Source organism: Malurus melanocephalus, unplaced genomic scaffold (genome assembly GCF_030028575.1).
Source record: "Malurus melanocephalus ecotype Western Australia unplaced genomic scaffold, MMel_1.1 scaffold_269, whole genome shotgun sequence".
Classification (NCBI taxonomy): Eukaryota; Metazoa; Chordata; class Aves; order Passeriformes; family Maluridae; genus Malurus; species Malurus melanocephalus.
Window position 1 is genome coordinate 873,258 of NW_026623501.1, and position 5,672 is coordinate 878,929.

Consider the following 5,672-nt stretch of genomic DNA (forward strand, 5'->3'; position numbering starts at 1 on the left):
GGCTCAGGGGCAGCAGAAGAGCTGGTTGAGCAACCCCTGTTTTGGTAGATAYATCTGCAAGATCACAGCAGAGACACGTGGGAGCGGCACCTTGCACATGCAAATGCCTGAGAGGAAAATCACCGTCTCTCAAGGATGTTACAGGGCTTGTTTTTATCCGTRGAGGGCAGTCAGGTTACAATAAACCCACAGAAACCTGGGCGTTCCTGGTTAAATGCAAACATGTCTTGGTGTCTCTGACCAGCACAGAGCTGCTGTGGTGGAGTTTTGGGTGAGACAGGCTCTTGTAGCACTGTGTGGGGTGCTGATGCTCTTAAGTAAATCCTTTTTGTAGGGATTGCCCCATTCATATACGGGGATTTCCTCCAAGGCCACCACAAATGTCACTAGAGCACAGTTTCAGCACAAAATCAAAACTGACSATTTCTCAGCTCCAACTGAGCCTGTTTGCACCAGGCGTGTGCCAGAATATACAGAAAAGTGAGAAGAGGCATGGAAGTTAAATTTAAAAATCAGAAAGCACAAAGCCCCCAAAGGCAAAAAAATAATGTAATTTGTATTTTGTTAAATCTCCTTATTTCTAACRGAACATCTTGGTTTTAAGCAGGGGCAGGGCAGGTTTGCCTCTGTGGAGATCAGACTCTATCACAGCGTTGTAAAAATGGATTTGTGCTGTAGCATCTTGGATAGGGGAGCTGGCATTTTTAAATGACATCCTGGATTTGGGAAATGTTGCAACACTGGAAAAATTAAAAGCTTGTTCAAGCTAYGTACGCGCCGGGACGTGCTCAACCAGGCGTTCCCCCACTTAGTCATATTTAGGATGGGAAGGAGGCACCACAGTGACATGGSTGCTTTTTTCTGGGCTGTGCTGGTAAGTTTGAGGTTTTCCTTTTAATATTAATCAGTATATAAAAAAAGCTTGATGAGCATCGTTGTTCTTGTTCTGCTGCAGTGGTGCTGTGTGTGGTTGAGTCATTTCACAGAAGTAAAATATACAGCAACCTACCAAGGACTGTCAGTGCCAGTAACTTGGAAAATAATTTTTAAGGTTAAAAAACAAGTSCTTTATTAACAGAAAAACATTCAGTTTATGACTTCTACATATATAAAAAAAGCTTTTATCTCCAAGTGTTTTCCTAAACTATTTAAACCCCAATCCCTTTCCTGGCTTCCTCTCCTATGAAAGTTTTGCATGTTCCCATAAGACATTTGTAAAATCAAGGTTTGCTTGTGTTCTTAGAGGATATTTGCCAGTAAAAAACCAGTCTGTAAGTGTGGTTTTTACCTATAATACAACATTAAATATTAAATTTGAAGCATGTTAAAATTTATCTAATGACTCTCACAACTGCTCCCTCCAGTGAGCTCGTGTTGGGATCTGCACTGTCCCTTTGCTCTAGGATGCTTGCCCTGGCACCTGAGGATGCTATAGGAGTAGCCAGGTATCCTACATTAGCCAAAGAATTGCCAAGAATGGTTTAATAAACATGTCTAGGACTTGTTATGAAMCTTTCACACATCTTCTGTTTTTTTTAAACACACTCATGTAAAATAGTGCAAAGGCTTGGGAGAGCCCAGTGCTTTTTACCAGCTACTGGAAAGCAGAGGGAATTCTGTGGGAAGCATTGGTCATGCCGAGGCTCCAGGACTTTTTMAGTCCAATTTAGGTCTGAGGTAATGCCACAGTCACGTCATGAGCTGAAGGATGAAGGCACCAGGGTTGAGCTGAAGTTCAGGCAGCTCTGCAGCCTGATTACTGGCAAGTGAGTTGACCTAATTATTAAAAATATTTGTTATTTTGCTTAGCTAATAGTCATTTGTTTTTTACAGCATAGAAAATAGCACAGCAGCTCACAAGCTGAGGCACAGTGGGGCAAATTCTACAGGGCTGCTGCCAGCCCTGCAGGGTGGGCAGAGAAGGGCAGGAGAGCTCAGGAGACACCTTCAAATTCCCGAGTAAAGCTTTTGCTCCTTTTTCACCCTGTGTTACCCAGCCATACTTRACCTAATTTTCCAGCCTGAGCGGTGCAGAAGAGTGTGTGATGTGTCATGACAGCTTGCATATGTCTTGTTATATTTAAAGATATCTTCACTTTTTCCTTCCCCTGCTAGACTTGCTGCACCACAGGGCAGCCTCAGCTCTGGCACACTGGGTGGAAACTGCTGAGCAGTGGAGGGAAAGATGCTCCAGCTAAACAGATTGAGGGGAAATGAGGGGAGAGGTAGACTTCAGTATGTTGGTGCTCATTTCTGCATTTTTCCCATGTGTTTGAAATAATTAAGAGAAAAAGCAGTACTCCCTCTCCCTTCCTTACTGGATGCAGTGAAAGAGCGGGCTCCAGATGGAATTTTGCTCCTGATGTAGGGCCATGATGCTTTGTAACCCCCAAACTGTGATGTCCTGAGATCTTGACCAAAACCCCCAACTTCACAAGGGTCTGCCAGGTCTACCTGGTGCTTGTGAAGTGCTTTGTGGGGAATGAAATCCGCTCGCAGAGCCTTGCAAAACACCACTAATTGACACCTTGTTACCTGTCAGTTGATTGATCCTTTCATTAACCTAGTCTTTTTAAAAGCCTGCAACATTCCCAGACACTCTTAATTCTCCCAATTAATCTCTACCCTTCCACTCCCTCAATTACTGCTGGCTTCCTCCTCCTCTGGAGAGCTGGGTGAAGGACCTGTTCTGCAGGCAATGCTGTTCTGTTCTGTTCCACCTGTTCTGCAGCATCTTCTTCATCACTGCACCATCTCCTCGCTGTGCCATCACCATGCCAGCCCTCTCCTCAAGGGCATTCCTCACTCCAAACCAGAGTCAGGTCTGWGGGAGCACAGAGGTTCCTGGCAGGCTGTGCTCAGCCAAAGCACGGTGTGTGCACCCCGGACTGTTGTGGGATGCTCATTCTCTGGATCCCTGAATGGAGCATCCTTTTGCTCCTCTGCCCAGTAGCCTCATGGAGGTGTTCACCTGAACAGAAATGGATGTGTAGGTTGTGCAATAACATCTGATTTTTTTTTTTTTCTTACGGCAATAATGTCCAGGTGTCTGGGCTTGGGGCCCTGTGGTATAGTGTTGCCCAAAAAAAAAAAATCTCTTTCCTAAGGAGTTAATAATTAAATATTAATATTCCTGCAAAGTAAGTACTACATAATGTTTTATTGAAAGTTAAAGCTACTTAGAATGATTTCAATGCAAGGCTGAGGTGTTAACATCAGCTAGTGTCACACAGCTGGGACTGGGGTTTTGCAGCCCAGTAATCAGATGGACRTGCGTTTGAAGGCTCCCTCACTCCTGCTGGGATATTCCTTTCTTCACTTATATCAACAAGCCCCTCAGGAGCCAGGAGCTTTTATTCTTTTCCCTGAGCTCAGCTGTGTGCATTTATGTGGCGTTTGCCTTTTTTTGTTTTTTTCTTGCTGCTTCTCACATACTCTGGGGCTTGCCTTTGCTTGGCTCTGACTTGATCTTCAGCTGCCCAAACCCCTCRGGGGGACAAGAGCCATTAATTCCCAGCAGAGCAGCTCTGCTGGGCTGTGTTAAGGCATGGATCATTAGATTTGGTGTGGATCCCCCATGCCTGTGTCTGTAACACCCTCAGAATGTCTCGGGCAGTAAGAGCTGTAGCTGCCTGCAGCCTTCCCACAGACCTGGGCTGTGCTGGAAGGGAGGATCATACAGAAAACAGCTCAGCAGCCCTCCCATGCTCCAGCACGGAGAGTCTGGGCTTGARAGTAAACTTGTTCCTTGCTGCTGTTAAGAGAAGAGTGTTTATAGAGTGTTTGGGGCTGCTGAAGCAGAGCTCCTGGTGCAGGTTCATGAGCTCCCAGCGCCCCAGCCTGTCGCTTTCTGCTTGTGCTGGAAGATGCTACATGAACGAGAAGCTTTCCTCATGCCACCACATCAGCAGACAGACCTTTCCCAGCCTGTATGCCTAGGCTTAACTCCCAGCTCTGGTAAGGTCTGTCGCACCACTCCTGTAAAGGGGAATAACCTTGCAGAGCAAATTGAGTGGTAGCATCACTCTTCTGCTTGTCCCATCAGCCCTGCTGCAGTTTGCAAGTAGATGTTAAATACTAAAAGCTTCTCTGTATGACCGTGCCTGTCCAGGGTCACCTGCTCGAGGCCATGGCTAWCTATGCATTGAATCCACCAAAATGGGATCATTTTATCCCAGCAGAGAGGGAACACCCCGGCCTTTGGGYGCAGGAGACTGCAGCAAACAACAAAAACTCAATTTGCGTGCGTGTAAAATGAAACGTCTGTTGGAGCTGGCTTGCTGCCAGGTGGGTCACACCGGTGTGACCAGGTTACCTGRACACGCCAGCAGCTGCCAGGGGTCTGGGGATGCTGCAGGGACACAGGGACACACAGTGCCCTCCCTRCAGCCAGAGCTTTACAGCCCCTGTGGAAGTGTAGCTTGCCAGCAGCAGAACTTGTTGACATGTTTTGATGTAAGTATAACACTGTATTGTAGTTATGTGGTATATGCCAATATGTTCATAGTGTATAMCGACTAGTTAGGGTTTGCTAATGTATTACATTTCAATAAAAAGCAATTTAAAAATATGGAGTTTGTGAGCTTGGTGTCTGAAAATACAGGAGGATGAAAGCATTGCCCAGGATCTCCAGTACTTCCAAGCATTTCTTATAGATCTGTCTTAGAGAACAGTGTGGAACAACCTTGTCAAAAGATCCATTTTCAGAGAGGATTTTTCCCACTCTYATGTAAATAYTGTTTTTATTTTGCTGTACTAGTGYCTAGAAATCCCAGGCCATTAAGAGCCACACRGTTCAAAGTGGTTTATGACTATGCTGGAGGAACTAATCCACCACCCCACAGTTTTTGCCACCTTAAAGATGGCACARGACATCCAGCCTTCAGAAACGATGATGCTGCTCCCCAAAACAGCCATGCCATTGAGGTGAAGGCCCTGAAGGCTGAGCCAGCTAATAAATATTTGTGTTACAGTGGTGTACAAAGGCTCCAGCTGGGATTAGGGCACTGCACTAACAAAGATAGATCATGCAGGGTTAAAGGATTTATAGCCTAAAAAAAACATGGCATTCCCGCCTTCCTGGGAGCTGGGCGATAAGCACAGAAATGGCAGACGTCAGTGTTTTCTGCTGTTATAACACTTTCAGAGTTTGCCTGGAGGGTCTCTAATTCTTGTTATTGAAACAAGAATAGCAGTTCACTAAATTACTGGGAAGCTGCTCTGCAGCAAAGGATGAGAGGGARCTGCATCTCCCGCTCTCCTATTTGCTGCAAAGATCATCCTTGGACTTGGCCACAAGCTTTGTGTGGGCTCCCGAGCTGCAAAGCGAGGACCAAAATGAACCAGGTGCCAGGAGGGGGATGCCAGGACCCCCACCCTGGGCTCGCAAAGCTGAGATACTGGAAGYACACGTTCTTCACAGCAAAAAGGACAAATGAGTTCTCATCTTTCCGGAGGGGAGATGGAAGCATCGCCAGCCTGGGCAGGAGAGCTGGACATGTCCCTGCTGTTGCAGTGGATATTTTTCTAACATCCAGCCTAACCCCCCTCCACACACACACACACACACACACACTCCCTGACACAACTTCGGGCCGTTCAATTCAAGTCTTTTCAGTGCAGCCCCAGTGTGACAGCGAGAGGCAGAGGCGGGGACCGGCTCTGCAGAGCTG